General features: G+C 36.8%; 1 pseudogene; it reads right to left on the bottom strand.

The window, feature by feature from the left end:
* Positions 1-14,295: 14,295 nt before the first annotated feature.
* LOC110307527 (N-alpha-acetyltransferase 35, NatC auxiliary subunit pseudogene) lies at positions 14,296-16,344 on the bottom strand (annotated as a pseudogene).
* Positions 16,345-17,770: the final 1,426 nt, after the last annotated feature.

Below are 17,770 nucleotides of genomic sequence, written 5' to 3'. Positions count from 1 at the left end.
ATTCTTTCTGTCTAGTCAACGAGAAGCTAAAGTTCAACTTGTGGATTGCTCCTTACAAGGGTGACCACTCAAATATTAAAATACACATGATGTCATGGTACTTTTGTACATGAAGAAATCGGTCTTACAGTTACAGACAATTTAATAAACAAATGTCAACTTTTCATTTTAATATATAATGAGAGATTACAGAACATGGAATAATGTTTTCAATACACAAATAAAAATAACTTAGTAACGTTTACATATTTGGCCTTAAGTTTTAGATTCTTACTAAAGTGGGAACAAAAATTATTTATTAAAACAAGGATTGCCTATAAAATATAAAATAACCTGCAATAAATGTGGAAAATGAGGAAGAATTAATCATTGCTTTAAGTACTAGGCATAGAAGAGGGACCTGCCCACCTGTTTCAACCATCTGTTCTATAGACAGACCAATCGTCTATGACAATCAAAAAAATTCAGTGATTGGAAAAAAATCATGACAGATAATATTTTATAATGTTATAAATACATGAATGTATAGAGAGGAATTTCACTTGTTCTGGTCATGTTAAGGCAAATGTATGTTATGTTACTAAAATGATACTGCAGTTAGCAATTCCCTTGTTTCACTCTATGCAGAGTACTGGTGATAACCTGTTTATTCTAACTGAGGAGAAATCAGAGTAAAAATCATAAGGTGAAAATTAACAAAGAAAATAGAACAACCACATTAACATATGCAGAGGCTCAGCATTCAGCCTACAATCTCCAGGAGAAAGTAGGTCACATAAAATATTAGTCACAAAAATAGTATTCAGAAAGTAATCACGCCAAGTAGCATATTTGAAATGTGTAATTTATTTAAGCTTAAAGTAATTAGGTATGTGTGTTTGTTTGTGTGTGTGTGTTTGTGTGTGTGTGTGTGTGTGTGTGTATGTGAGAGAAAGAGAGAGAGAGAGAGAGAACTCATGTTTTGTATGTATAGCCAGGAAGATAAGTCTATATTTCATGTAATCTACTACAGTTGAAAATTAAAGTATTTTCATCCTCTTTACTAAAATAATGTATTTGTTAATAAAGAGAAACTCAACATGATCTCTTTTCGTTATTATTAATTCTGGATACAGGTATTAGGAGAACAGGAAAGATGTCCATTTCTTCGTGTACACAATACTTTTTTAAATGGCGCTTATATCGTTGTATCTTGTAGTATATTACTTACATTTCATTCTACCTAGTTTCATAAAGGCACAATGTTTCACACATCAGCAGTTTGCAGTTAGATTAACAATATGGTTTGCCCTGACATACAATATCCAGTAAAGCACTGGGATCACATGTGTAATAATCAGAGGGTTATGTATGATTAAACAATATAATATTGTTAATAAAGTTAACCTTTAATAATTCTAGTAAAGACTTAGTATACTAGACAAAAGAAAAACCCAGCTAAATTCCATGGATTTTTTTATCCCCCAGTCCTTGTCTTTAAGAGTACTTCTTTTGCTATCCACATTTTATTAAAATATTAAATTTTGACCAGTCAATCTATAATTTATTTTTAATTGTAAAAACTTACTGCAGGAAAAGAATAATGAAGTAAAATAGAAGTTTATGCTCTCTTAAAATAAACAAAAAGTAAAAATCATACTTTCATATAATTGTTTATGAAGTTTGTGAGTATCCAAGGTGATAACTAATTTCTTAAAAAAATGATTAGATTGTATTCCAAGTTTCATATATATCTGATTCCATTTTACATGACCCAAAAAAATCATTGTTAACACATTTAAATAACATCCAAAATAATAATTTCATTATTACAATTCTTTGTTAGTATTTTAACCTATATTTTTCAATTTGGTAAAACATGTACAAATATCAAATAGTAGCTACTACATCATAGCTCCTGAACAAATCTGATTCACTGATGTATAAGCTGTTTAATGCTACTTACCTTCCTCTCTCTGACAAGGATGAGATTTTATGTGATTGAGTGATAAATATTCTATTGGCTCTTTTAGTAGATTATGGCAAAATCTACTAATACAGGAGTGCAAGTGGCTCTTGAGACAATGAAGTCACATTCTTGCAGTGATGCCTTGTGGGTCTAAGTGTAAGCTATCAATCACTCTTGTTTGGTTGCACATATTTCTCCTGTCTCTGTCTTTCACAACCTGACAATTTATCACTGTCTTTGTCTCCATGTAATAACTCTTCATTCTGTTTATTAAAATTGTTACTTGTCTAATTTTATATAAAGTACAAATATATTTGAATATATACATGTAGCACTATGTATGACTTTAAATTATGCATTTATTAGTAGAAATTTCCTTCCATTTCTTTCCTGTTCTAAAGGAAATTGTGGCCTGGTTGTGACCACAGGAAGTTTTCTCCAAGGAGCCCGATAGAAGGTGAGGTCGACCTTCTGTTGCTCATAACCAGAACATTGCGCTGTTCTTTTCTTTTCTTGTCTCACCTCTTCTCCTCTTGTCTTGTCTCACCCCGCCCCTCCCCGCCCCGCCCCTCCCCTCTCCTCTCTTCTCCTCTCTTCTCCCTCCCCTTCCCTCCTCTTCCCTCCTCCCTTCCCTTCCTTCTCTTCTCTTCTCTTCTCTTCTCTTCTCTTCTCTTCTCTTCTCTTCTCTTCTCTTCTCTTCTCTTTTCTTTTCTTTTCACGCACACTTCTGGATCAATAGAATTTCTTCCCGTGGGGTCACTTTTTCAGGAAACTTGTCAAGATTTTTTTAGAAGATGTGTTCAGTTTCTTGAGAATAATTGAAAACTTCAAGGCACATGTTTTTTGATATTGAAGGAGCCAGCCATGCATCTGTGGAAGGTAGAAGCTATAATTCATAACACTGGGGTGTTAGAAGTCTGCTTCCCTAAGGCTGACCTTTTTCAGTTACTGTTATTTGAGGCATATCTCAGTTATAATACAGAGACATATAAAAATATTTGCTTTTTTTCACAACTTCAAAAACAACGCTGGGCAAAAATATCTCTCTATAGCAGATAATTGATACCCAGTGTCATTCTCAAATAAAAAGATATTTATTAGTATCCATTGCTTCAATAAAATTGAATAGATTAATTTTGTTTAAAATATGTATATAGAATTATCATTGTCTAAATTTTGTAAAGGTATGAATTATAAGTTTATATTAAAACTTCAAATATTTTAATCATGAATTTTAGTTAGTAAATTTCCTGGGTTCTTGTTGACATTAAATGATATGCATTTAGAGTTACATATTTTTCCAGTTTTCTCTCATTTAACTTTGTAGTGATCCATTGGTGGAGTGATTTACTTTTTTATGTATTTCTTTTCACTATGTAGCATGCATTGTTCTCTAAGTCTCGATCATCTTAGATCTCTCTCTATCATGTGGGATTACAGGCACATAACATTAGCCCAGAGTTTACTTAAATTTAAATATAAACTTCTTGGTATATGCACTTATTGTTATATCCTTTGCATATTATAAAGACTTGTGAGAAATGAGGACATTTATGATTTTATAAAGTAAAGTATTCAATATATGAAAATTTTTCACTTTTCAACATAGTGTCAATATAAAAACACAATCCTTAACCCAAACGGAATAATACTTTATTCAGAATTCAAGTAATATTGATAATAGTCTGGGAACACAGATTTAGCTTACCTCAAATTTCATGTAGAAACAGTTTCATAAGATATTTTATTTTTTTTATAGTAACAAGAAACGTTAAAAAATTTCAAATATGTAGTGGGAACTTCCGAGAGATGGTTATAGCAAAATGGAGAAAACTCTGCCCTAGGCCTTAGATTAGACTCTGTGACAGCTTGCTAAACCTTTTGGTTATTGAAACCCAGGGTCTTATTAAGTAATGTCTTTCAAAGGCATTTACTGTTAGACACAGACTGTTATGTTAGTATTGACACGGAGGAAAGCAATGAATTAGCTATGTAGAAGCCTAAAGATATTCAATATAAATTGTAATTTCCTCTGTATCTGGACCATCCCAAGTGTCACATTCATTGAAGTTCTAATCATTTAACCAGTAGGTCTCTTGTTTTAAAGGGAAGCTTTATTTCTTGAAGTGCTCATTCACAATTGTGGGTATTTGTTGAGTAAAATTTACTGGTTGAGTCATTAATTGAGTAAAGAATAATTTTGCTTCTCTGTTTCTAGAATCGTGTCTTTATTTTCCAAATGGTTATAAAAATATTCTTCCCTATTTCAGGTAGTCTGATTACATTATATAGCTGAGATCTGATTCATTTCTACCAAGGCAGTGGAGAGAAAAAATGCACACCACATTGTGAAAATTCAGCATTCATTTTTCTGAGCTCTGCCAGTGTTATGGAAGTCTCTGTAGAATATTTAGGTAGTGTGTGCCTTCATCAATTTACCACATGCCTTAAAGTACCATAGTACTCAAAGTAAGTATTCATTTAATTTTTTTTACCCAGAATTCTAGCATTTCATCTAAGAGTGAAATGTAGTCATTTAGGAGGTAAAACATTACATTATGGCAAATGTGACAGTATATACAGTTCACAAGATGATGCAGCAGTGAGGAGTAGCACGGTCTAGAGAGTGCAGTACAAGCATGAAGACTTAGGTGTGGATTGCAAGCACTAATGTAAAATTAAGCATGTTAGTACATATAGGTAATATTAGTGTTAGGAGAGAAGAAAGAAACAGAACCCGTTGCTCAGTTGCCAGATTACATAGTAGCAAATCAAAGACCCCAGGCTCAGTAAAAGAACATGTTTAAATACAAATACATACGTTAGATGATGCATGAAGAAGAAAGACAGCTCACGTAAACTTCTAAACTTCACACTATGTGCCTATATGTGCAAGGATACACAAGCACAACATATATGTGCATACATATGAACATGCACATCCTCTGACATGCACAGGATAGTGGATATACTCCTAAAACTTTGGCAGCTGACTCAGGAGGATCATGAGTTGAAATGAATTTAAAAATTTAGTGAGACCACTTTTACAAATCAGTGAATAAAATAAGCAATTAAACAATTACACCAAATAAAGTTATACATTTGGTCAGTCAGAGGATGTGGGTTGAGTTCTAAACACCCATGTTGCATAGCTTATAGCATCAGTAGATGCAAGTTTTCTCCTGTCTTTCATTGGTAGTTGTACTCTCATCTACAACACACACAGAAACATACACATACACACAGAGAGAGAGAAAGAGAGAGAGAGAGAGAGAGAGAGAGAGAGAGAAGCACCCTAAAGTTAAAATATGCTTGAATTTATTGATCATGTGAGAACATGAAAATTAAAACTACAACACAACAGCACTACTAATTTGATAAAAGAATATGCTGTTACAATTCAGATTAATATAATAGATTCCAGGATCTCACAACATAAATATCAACTTTAAATGAAGAGAATTTAGCTGAACACTTTAAACTTCTGCTAGTAGAGGTAAAGCCAAAGGAACATCTTTATATCAGTATGCGTAAAGATTTTTAAAGTCCTCCAAAACACAGGCAGCAAAATAAAAAGATAAGGTCACATAACATCAAAAAGCTTCTTTGTAGCTATTGAAAAAATATATAAAATGAAGAGACAACTACAGAAAACTGTAAGAAGAGACACTATAGAAAACTATAATCTATATGGAGAAGGAGTAATGTTACAAGGAATTCAACTCAATATCACATATACAGTGTTGTCTGTTTAATGACTAAGCAAAAGTCTTAATTTGATTTTTATTAATTTATATAAACAAATACACATAGCCAAACTTTGTATAAAAATTGTAACTATCTCAACTGTTTGTAGAAAGGTATGTCTAAGCCACAATGTGATTTCACTTTGGTCCAGTTAAAATAACTGTTAACAAAAAAGCTAAAAGTATTGCAAGACATGTGGAGAAAGACAACCATCACACAATGTTTGGGGCAATAAAAAAGGTAGCAAAAGTATAAAAAGCTTCACAGAAATTCCTCAACGATTTTAATAGAATAGTTACATGTCTCTACCCAACAATATATTGATGATCTAATTAGTAATAACAGCAACATTACTCTGAATAGCCAACACGGAGCCTTCTATCCAGACAGATTCTGCAATAATTTATCAGGGTCTATCTTCCTGAATTTAGCTGATTTCTTCCACTATTCAGCTTTGCCCCATTTCCAAATCAATCCTGGGCCCTCTATCCAGTGAATCAGCCTATTCTGACCATCCCATCATGTTTAAACTTCAACCTAAAGACTTGGGCCAGAATATGGTCTGACTAATTATAACCAGCAGGTCCCTTGTGAGCCATATTACAAATTGACAGCTAAAATTTTTACATCTTTTGTTATTACCTAGTGAGGTGAATCTATCTGATGCTCCTCTCTATAAAGCTTCACAAACTCCCAAACAGACTCCCAAAATTCCAAGTTTAAACAAGAAAACTATTCTATGCACCAATACAAATTTCTGAGTCCATCTGTCTTATCTACTTTCTTATTGCCCTGAAACAACATAATATCTAAGACAGCTCAGAAAGCAAACGGATTATTGGGAGCTCAGTTTCATAAACTGAGTCCATAGCAGGAGACTTGGCAGTATGCAGACAGACATGGCACTAGAGCAGTAGCTGAAATCTTAAAAGTGACATATCTCTTCCTACAAGAGCACACCAGCTAACACTTTCCAAATAGTTCTACTAACTGGGGAACAGGTATTCAAATGTACAAGCCTATGGGTGCCATTGTCACTACAACAACCACACCATTCAAGTCATATCCAACCTTTGTACCCATTCTATTCTGTATATCTTATGTTCTACCCTAATATACTCTGTCCAAAATTATTGGTATTTTTAATAACATTTTTAGTTCAGCTCAAATAATTATCAGTGTGGTCTCTATTGATTCATTGATTTTCATTTTCAAATTCTTGATGTTTATGGCTTTATTTTTTAATCAATTTCATTCTCTTTAAGCTCATTGAGTTTCTCTGAGTCTTCTTTCAAGTTCTTGAATTCTTTGATGATTTTTATGTCTATTCTTTTAAATTCTGTGTCCTGAGATTCAATTAGGTGATTCTATTATTATTATTATTATTATTATTATTTAATATTTTTAAGTCTAGTCGTTAAACCCCTCCTGGTCTACCCTCTCACTGAGCCTCATCCCATTTCTCCTCCCCCATCTCCAAGAGGATGTCCCCATCCCCCACACCCACCCCATCAGACCTCCCCATTCCTTCAGGCCTCAAGTCTCCCAGGGTTAAATGCACGTTCCTTCACTGAGGCCAGAGCAGGCAGTCCTCTGTTGTATATGTGTCAGGAAGTCTTGGACCAGCTAGTACATGCTGCCTGGTTGCTGGCTCAGAGTCTGAGAGATCTTGGGTATGCAGATTAGTTAAGAGTACTGGTCCTTCTACAGGGTCACCCTCCTCCTCAGCTTCTTCCCTAATTCAATGATAAGGTCCATGACTTCTGTCCATTGGTTGGGTGTAAGGATCTGCATCTGACTATTTCAGCTTCTTGGACCTCTCAGAGAGCAACCATACTAGGCTCCTGTGTGAAATCACATCATATCATCAGTAATAGTGTCTTACCTTGGAGCCTCCTTTAATTTGGACCTGTCACTGAACCTCCTTTCTGTCGGGCTCTTCTCAGAGTTCTTTTAGAAAGGAACAATTCTGGGTCAGAATTTGACTATGGGATGACTAGCCCATCCTTATACTTGATACCCTATCTTTCTACTGGAGGCAGCTCTGCAAGTTCCCTTTCCCCGTTGTAAGGCATTTCATCTAGGGTCTCTTCTTTCATGTCCTGAGCATCTTTCACCTTCCAGAACTATCATAAATTCTAGAGTGCCCCTACCTCCTACCTCCTGAGGTTGCTTGTTTCTACTCTTTCTGCTGGCCCTCATGTCTTCACTCCTGTTCCCTGCCTCCACCAATTACCTGATAATGTTCCCCTTTCCTCTTCCTGTCCCCTCTCCTACCCAAGTCACTCCTTTCCTCTGCTCCCAATGATTGCTTTCTTTTACCTCCCAAGTGGCATTGAGGCATCCTTATTTGGGCCCTTCAGCTTGTTTACCTTCTTGAATTCTGTAGATTGTACTTTTTGCCTAATATCCAGTTATTAGTGAGTATATACTATGCATGTTCTTTTGGGTCTGAGTTACTTGACTCAGGATGATATTTTCTAGGTCCATCCATTTGCCTACAAAACTCATGATGTCCTCATTCTTATTGCTAAATATTCCTGTAAGAATTGTAGATTATTGATGGAGAAATTCTGTCTTCATGTATCATGTGTTTTATACATTGCAATGAGACCTGGATTTTCATGTTGACTTTTTGGGGTATGGATATGACACTTTGATCAAAAATAAATAAATAAATAAATAAATAAATGAAAGAAAGAAAAAAGAAAAGAAAAGAAAAGGAAAGGAAAGGAAAAAAAGTAGCAGAGAAATCTTAAATGACATCATACATCAAATAGGCCTATCTATAGAATATTTTTCCCAAACACCAAAGCAACATATTCTGTTCTGTCCAACAGTACATGAAAACTTCCATAGGATACATGCTGGGACAAAAATAAATCTTAATGAATTTAGAAAAATTGAAATATTTCCATGTATTCTTCCTGACCATAGTGCAGTAAAACCTAAAATTAACTGAAAATAAATCTCTAGAAATTACAAAAAAACTAGCAGAGTTTAAACAGCTCATTACTCAAAGATGAATGAGTCGATGAAGACATTAAAAGAGTTTTTTTAAAGTCATAAATAAATAAAAATGAATATATAACACAACAAAATCTCTGGGGCACAAAGAGCACTCCAACAAAGGAAATTTATAGTTCTAAATGTCCTCATTAAACAGTCAGAAAAGGTACAAACGATTTAATTATTACACTAAAAATTTGTAAAAACAAGAATGAATAAAACACATCCCAGTAGATGACAATAAATAATAAGTATCTGAGCTGATACATATGCAGCTGGAGCCATGGGTCCCTCCATGTGTACTCTTTGGTTGATATTTTAGTTCCTGTAAACTCTGGAGTACCTTATCTGGCATCAATGGGAGAGGAGGCCCTTGGTTCTGTGAAGCCCTGATGCCTGAGTGTAGAGGAATGCTAGGGTGATGAAGTGGGAGTGGTTGGATGGGTGGGTGGTAGAGCACCCTCATAGAAGCAGGGGGTAGTGAGTATGTTTTGTAATGCATGCTGCAGCATGATGCTTCTGAAAGGGGTCGATTAATTGGCCCATGCTGTGGCAGCCCCTCCACCCCCAGGTACCAGCCATATGAAGGGTCTAATATAAAATGAAGCTTATTTGGAACATGAGAAAGGGAGAGTAAAGGGAGTTGATCAGAGAAAAAGAAGGGACAGAGAAGGAAAAGAGAAAGAAAGAAGGAAGAGGCTCATCACATGAGGAGAGGGAAGAGCAGAAAACAGAGATGGATGGGGAGGAGAGAGAGAGAGAGAGAGAGAGAGAGAGAGAGAGAGAGAGAGAGAGAGAGAGAGAGAGAGAGAGAGAGAGAGAGAGAGAGACCAGAGCAGGGAGTCATGACTATTCCTAGGTTGGGCAGAGCCTAGAAGATATGCTAACAATATGTATTTGTACTATTTCTGCCCATAGTTTTGAATGCACTCTGTGTTTTCTTTGTTGTCTGATAATTCTTGGTATATAATCATACTTCATCTTGAAAATCCAGAACAGACACATTGGATGTGGAATTGTTTAACAAATCGTCAGACTGAAATTAAAATTTCTTCGTCTAACTCACAAAAAAGGAGCCAGAATGAACTATTATTGTGATCAAGCTTAGGGGTGGTTTATAATCTATCATTCCGGTAGGATCTTTGATACTAGAAGGTATGGAGAATAAACTGAATAGGCACTGGATAGTATTAAGTTATTCCTGAACCTCAGGAATCTTTAGGAAAGAGGGAGCAGATAAGATGAAAGAGCCTGGGGACCAGGATTTCTGCTGCCAAGTAGTCTCAGTTATGTATAACAGGGACGTGGTCCTCATAAAATAACAATATAGCTGTCTAAGTAAGATCGGAGTAATAACAACTTGAGCTGACATGCAGTGGGGGAAATCTCACAATCTAGGATGCCAGATGGAGAGCTTCAAGAAAGCTCATATTTCCTGATGAGTAGTTCAATACCCTTTAAAAGATAGGTCCCCTGATAATGTTCTCCAATCCCAAGTGGTCAATTCTAAGCACATATACATATGAGAAACATTAAAAAAACTCAACGGCCTGTATTCCTATGTGTGTATGTTTGCATAACAAGAAAAAGAAAAGGATATAAATTCGAGAGTGAGTGAATGGGCACAGTAAGAATTTAAGAAGATAAATTTAAGAGTAGAAACAAAGTACAGTATTTATAAAATTCTCAAAAAAATTAAGAAAAGAAATAAAACTGGTACTAAAATTAATATGCATATCTATATGTTCTTGCATTTTTATGTATAAAATGTGCATTACATTTTTTTACTTATTTAACCATTAGTAAGAGGAACCCTGTGATGATTTCATATATAAAATCATTATTTATGTGTAAGAGCATGTATTATATTTTCTAGATGTTTCATCATGTTATAATATCATGTTTCTAAATGTTTTCATACATTAAATGTCATGTTTTCTAGATTCTAAAATGGTAGCATACAAAATTAGTATTTGTTAGTACCTTAGCCTGTTTGTGAGTACATTAAAAAAAAAGATTCTTATATTTCCCTAAATGAACAAAGATAAAGGCAATAGCTATATTACAATCAGCAGTTATGAATCATGTAAACAGAGGTAAATTAATTAACATTTGAGAAACTTTGTATACACAGTTATTTCTTAGTCATGTTAGATTCAGACGTTAGGCACTGGAAAATAGTTATTCAAAGCAAATGTAAATACCAGCTTTCTGCCTAATATCCATTCTGTGTCCTAGAAGTTCCATTTTTTTTTTTGTTTCTATAGACTTATAAGGTTGATTGAAACTGTGCCAATTCCTCCTCCTTTAATCACATTGCTTTTCCCTGATTCTAAGAATCCTCAAGTCCTTGCTCCATGAAATGTCCTGGGAGGAAAACCTCTGCCTCAAACATCAGGTTTTTTTTTAATTCTATGTATCTTCATTGTTCTTTCCATGAAGGCCAACTGAATTTGGCATATCTTTGTGCCCTGACATGTATAGCTTTGTTATTTCATGCAATTTTTCTACTTGTTCTTAGTGAGCACACTTTTTCTGTTTCAGAATGCATTACAGTCAGTATCCATGTGGTAACTGTTGTCTCTTCATTTTTGAAGTGTTTCCATAAGACATTGTATTTCTGTTTTAGATCTTTATTAAGTAAGCACTCATTCTTACCTCTGAATGATTCTCCTGATGTTCCAGCTTTAGCAATATTTAAGAAGATTTATAAGATTGTCTAGTTTCAGCTTCAATTTTAAGGACTTAACTTTCATCTTAACAACATCAGTGTCTGCAGCATAAATTAAGTTGTAGTAGTAGTAGTAACAAATGGTTAAGTTAGCCACATACTGAAAAACACACTGACATTGTATCATAACATTTTAAAAGTATATATAATATCCTTGAGTAAAACTTAAAGGGTTTAGGCAAATAGGGAATATTGGGGTACATCCTAAGAGGGCTGCTTCAATTCTCATGGAAAAGATGGAAGGGAAAAGGAATGAGATGAGTGTAATAAGGGGAATCCACAAAGTACCAAACATCTAGGCAAAATACTTAGTAAGTTGGGAGGTCTCAGGGATATTATAAAATTGCCAACTTAGATAGAGCACTTTCCAAATCTCACAAATAAAATTATTTCCTCCCATTCAAGAGGAACTTCCAACTTTTGCTTAATAAAATGGTTACTTTCATTCTGATCTTTCAGATTTATCTTTCAGGACTGTCAATTCCTTGTCCATCCCATGAAATGAATTAGGCTCAAACTACTATTTCAGGTGATAAGGCTTCCAGGGAAGTCTCCATGGCTCCCACTGTTCACATTCTCGTAGCCTTGCCATCTCCTGTACCTCCATCTTTCCTGACTATACTGCAAAGGACAAAAAGTTCAAGCTAAATGCAAAGAAATCTACAAAAAAAAAAAAATAACAATAGATGGTTGTATACCAATAAATGTCACACCATCCTACACAAGGAATTTGCCAGACAGCTCATCTACCAAGTCTACCAAGCCTCACACTTGGGCTGCTGAAAGCTGGAAAACTTGCTAGGAGAGGCAAAGTACAAAATTTTTGATTGGGACACTTGGTGGAAGAGGCAATTTCAAAATGCCCTACCTATAGGACTGTGTATCTATCCAGCCCCAGCCAAAAAAACTCCAGAAAGTAGATCAGAGGCCAATGGCCCAGAGCCCATTGGGAAATAGATTACACAGAGATAAAACCAGAAAAGTATGGGTATAAATATGTATTAGTCTTTATATATATACCTTTTCAGGATGTATAAAAGCCAACCCAACAAACCAGAAGACTGCCAATGTAACTACAAAAGAGATTTTAAAAAAATCATACCAAGATATGGCCTATCCATCCTGCTTGGGACAGACAGTGGACCAATTTCCATCTCTCATGTAACCCAATCTCTAGTACAAGCCTTGGGGACTAATTGAAAATTACATTGTGCCTAGAGACCACAAAGTTCATGTCAGGTAGAGAGGATAAATTGGACCCTGAAGGAGTCCTTTACTAAATTAAGCCTTAAAACTGGCAGTGACTGGGTATGTCTCTTACCTTATTCTTTATCTAAGGCTAGAAACACCCCCTAAACTTTGGGTCTTACCTTTTTGAGATACTATACAGAAGCCGCCCCCATGTTACATAATCTCCAATCTGATATTATAGCTATATGTGATCAGTACAATTTTTTTTTTAATCTCTAGAAGTCCTCCACAGGGTCCAGAAGCATCTCTGGCCTACCATTTGCCAGATTTGTGAATCTACTCCTACCCCTTACCCCTATTTCCCAGACGAGGAAGTCTGGGTCAAGAGGCATCATAAGACTCTGGAATCTCACTGAAAAAGACCTCACAGTGTGATCCTGACCATACCAATGGCTGTGATAGTGAACAGGATCAGGGATATGTAGTTCCACGTTAAGCCTGCTGGGAAAGTAACAACCCAGCAGCTGCCATCTGGAGCAGAGAGTGCTTCAGATGACTCTCCTTAGGAACAATGCAGAGGTACTACAGATTCCATCTATCCAGTAAAGTCTGAGACTGCAGCACTCCTAATCCTACTTGCCTGCTGCTTACAACCTGCCATATCAGCTGTCAACCCCCACTATCCAGTCAACCTTACCAAAATCTGTAAAAAAATTTTCTCAAGGATTCCAGATGATTCCTTACTCTAGGGAGAGGAGGAAAGGAGGCAATTGACCTGATCCAGTCTGACTCCATGACAGGCTGTAAACTAGCAGTTCAGGAGACCAGGCCTGAATTTCTACTTCCCAGAACTTGGCAAGTCAGTTTCTGTAACAACCACAGGCTTATTTCAAATATACCTCTCCCCAGCTTTCAAAAAGATAGTTAAGCCGGCTTGGCGCCAAGAGGTTAAGAGCTACCCCTCCTTGGTATAAATCATAAATAATCTAAATCATAGCATCACCCAGACCCCCAGAGATAGATCAATCAAGATACAGAACATGTACCCCTGCCTGATGTTCCTACTTTGGCTTTAAAACTGAATCTGCAAATTCAGTCAGAGTCCTTCCCTCCAGATGGAATTGTAATGACACCTTTGGCTTTTTCATGCTATTGGAGTCTGGGATACCATACTTCAGTGATTCAGGAACCCTAACAGCATCAATAAATTTTATTGCTCCAGTGTCTGTCCTAACATATCAAGTTGATCAACAGAAAAACTTCATCTTCCAAAGGTAGCACAGAGAATAAAGAGTTGCCCCCAACCATTTGGTACTTAATCTTTCTGGAGGCTATCCAGAAGAAAATCATATCTTACCTGTATCAGAGGTCTGCTGGAATTTTATTAACCTTTACAAACACCATTTCACTCAATCATTCCTTAAAAAATGTTTTAAACAATTAAGTCTATAATAAAACCATGTAACATTCAACAATACATTCCATCCCAGTTACACCCATAATAAACCACTTTAAAAGAGCAGTTTTCATCCATGCCAGGTAAAGGTGTTAGACTGAAAAGTATTCTTTTTAACGAGCTGTCTGTCATTCAAGAAATCTGCTTTACCTCACCATATGTGGCAGACTTATGTATCCCCCAGAGTGGACACAGTCGTCTTTGCAGTCTCTTTCAAATCAGTTTCACAATATGAAAGTATTTGTGAACAGAGAAGTCAAAATCTGGAGGAATCGTTGGTTGACTCTCCTTTGTGTCCTTCTGCTAAGAGCTTCATAACCACAAAGTTGAACTTGACAACCTTAAGGATTCTACTGACCTCACTGTCTGGATTGGGGATATTTTCAAGGATCATTTTTGCCTGCTTAAAGTGCTTATTAGCTGCCACATACAGCTCTGGAGCCTGAAGAGGAGGGCTATATTTATTGAGGTCAGCCATTTCCTTGAACTGCAGGTAGTTCACTGGTGGCAGTGTAATCACATCATCACACTGTTGAACAAAGCAGACCTGTGCTCATACCAGACCTGATCACTATCAAGCTCAAACCTGGGCTTGAACACTTTGTCATCCATGCCAAACATGACCATCATTCTGAACATCCCAACACACATTTCTGATAAGCCTGGCTGATTATGATCTCTTGGCTCAATGGACCAACTTTCTTTCTCTCCTTTGTTTGTTTGTTTGTTTTGTTTTGTTTTCTGCTGTGGTCTTTCAGCTGTTCCTCCATTATCTTCACCTCTGCCATCTGAGAGCTGTCAGGTTTGACATCAGTGACGCATACAGGAACTCAGAGAGTTACCAGTAGATGTAGTAGAACTCACGCATGCTGTACAGCTCCAGCTCAAAGGCAATGATCAGATACTGAATCATAATTTGAAGATTTTGGTAAAGAACCCAGATTCCTAAACAGGTCCAATGTAGTCTCTCAGGCTCCTGTTTCAACAACGTAGTGTGAAGCACTGCATCGAAGTTGTCTGCAACGGGTACTCTTACATTTCTTCAAGAACATTCTTCCCCTGCAGTATAAAACTCATCTTGCAAGGTAACAAACTTCTCCAGAATGTGATCAAGTTTGACTCTCTGCTGAGCCCTGTTATGGCTATGAATCTGAACAAGACTACAAAATGGCCAAACACAGTGAGTAACAAAGTAGTCGATACAGTCCTTAGCCTGGTGATTATTATATAGGCAACACTTGGGGGATAGCACTGGAGGACTGATGAAGGACCAAAGGGTATCTTTCACCATGTCTTTCATGAGAGGAGTTTCCAAAGATCTTTTTGTTATCCACGAGGAAAAGTGGTTTGTAACAGAGATCTTGAAAAAACACATGGTAACAGTTCACTAAATTCACACACAAAAAAATCAAGGATACAATGTGAGTCTGGTAAATTCTCAAACAGATTTTACTCTGTTTATTAATCTTGAGTAATAGTTGACCATTTCTTTTCTTTTAATTATTTTTGCATAGTGAGGAAAATGAGTGTAAGTAATCTCTGGTTAACAAGGGGATCAAAATCCATCATAATTGTAAGGTTTCTAGTTCAACCTCTGGATCTCTCTCTTCTCCTTGTTTACTTTGAGTTCTCAAGATGACATATCTTCCACATCTTTTAGCATTCCTGTAACTCTGTCGGATCTGTAAGATCTATCACACTGTTGACCATTTTTAATCCAGGTCATTGACTGAAAAATCTTCTTCTTCAAAAGAGCAGCTTTATTTAGTCTTTCCCTTGCAATGTCTCAGATCTTCAAGATTCCCAGAGCAAAAGCTTTCATGGCAGGATCTTCTATGAAGTCCAGATTAGGAATGTAAAGGCATGTAAACACTGTCTGTGTCAAAGAATGACCTTTGAGCCATGTGATCAAACAGCAAAAGCAGGTATCCATTATTCCTAGCAGTTCAGGCAAGCTGAGGTCTTTAATTTTAATGGTGCCATCCTTGATAGCTTGTTCAAAATTGAGAACCTTTCTATTCACTTGGTTTCCAATCATCCTGGCAACCATCCTGGGATTCATCATTTCTATAGCAGACATGGCTTCAAAAGAACAAAACAGCTTATCATGAAGCAGTTCTCCCAACTTCAGTTCTTGACAAACATCTTCAAAATCCTGGGTTATGTCCACCCAGCTTGTACTATTTCTTCTTCTTTTTTTTCCCCAGGGACACTGAACTCCTGTTCCAAAGCATCATCATTTACAGCAGCTTCCATAACCATGATGCCTAGGCCTCCATATCCGGGTAGGTAGTCATCTTCTCTTCTCGCGGAATTATAGGGCATGGTGAGACCGGAAGGCATTCTCTATTTTCTTCACCTCTGGACAAGACCGGGTAATGGGCAGAACCCAGGAGAGGCAGAGCCTAGGGGCTTGCAGCCCACCTCAAGTCTTCCTGGGAAACTTTGAAAGGTGACTCAAGGTTGGAGGCAAGGTGTGGAGCTTCCAGGGGGTGGGGCAGCAGCCTGCCATATTGCTGTTTTGTAAAGAAAAGAAACTTAAAACATTTACATCGAGCTAGCAATTTCCTTCCAAACTCAGATGTTTTAGTTTTGGTTTCTTAATAAATCAGACATCAAGTAGATTTTGTGTGGGTATGGTTAGAGTTAGGAAAGGAACCCAGGTCCTGGATTAATGGGAACAAAAAAATTAAAGGACATGACTGCTCCTACATATGGTGGAGGAGAAGGTCTATTGTAGATACGAAGGAGAACATAGCCAGAGTCAGAGACATCTGGGAGAGTCCAGAAGGAACATGACCCTGAGCCAGCCCACATGAGGAGAGCAGAGAGAGGAGAGGGGAGAGCCAGGAAGGAAAGGGGTAAAAGAAGAACCAAGTAATAAAGATGGCTGGGAAGGGTGATGTGTTTTTAAAAAGATCAAGCGGGGAGGCAGGGGGAGGGCAGATATGTGCTATGGGGGGGGGGGGTTAGTGAGGTGTAGGGGAAGGGAGTGCCTCAGGGGCCCCATGCAAAAGCATCCCTTACCTTTGAGGGACCAGACACACCAAGGTATAGTATACAATAGAGTTTATTAAGGGCATGGTAAGGGGAGTTAAGAGGGTAGTAGAAGCAGAGAAAAGGAGTAGAGAAATAGAGGAGCAGAGGCCAGCACTGGAGAGAGAGGGGAGAAGGGAATGGGGCAAGAAGGGGGAAAGGACGCAGGGAAAGAGAATGGGAGGAACTAAAGACCAAGAGAGCCACTAACACTTTTATAGTTATTAAAATCTTTGTAGCCATTCTAAATATCTCAAAAAATAGCACCACATGCAAATTACAGATAAGATGAAAAAAGAAATAATTTCTCCAGACCTAGAAGGTTTTGGATCTTTGATCTGCAGCCACTGGTAGTATTCTGCTTTCTTAGGACCGTGGGTGGCTTTAGTCTATGCAGTTTCTTCATATGCACTATGATGTGTGCAGTAGTCAAATATTTTGTAAAGAATACTCTACAAAAAAAATACCACTGAAGAGAGGACATTCGCAATGCCAATGTAACTCCCTAGACGATGCTGGTATCATGAGGATTCTTTGGAATTTTTCTTTCAAATTGCAAGTTGCTGTTCCTCTACACATGCTCATTTCCTCTCATGGTTATAAACTCTTTTACATACATGATTTTTTCATCATGAGTTCAGATAGTGTTCTC

This window comes from Mus caroli, unplaced genomic scaffold (assembly GCF_978045245.1).
Source record: "Mus caroli unplaced genomic scaffold, Mus_caroli_1 scaffold_14, whole genome shotgun sequence".
In the NCBI taxonomy this organism is placed as follows: Eukaryota; Metazoa; Chordata; class Mammalia; order Rodentia; family Muridae; genus Mus; species Mus caroli.
Note: the sequence above shows the minus strand (reverse complement) of the source record. Positions and strands in the feature narration are given on the sequence as shown.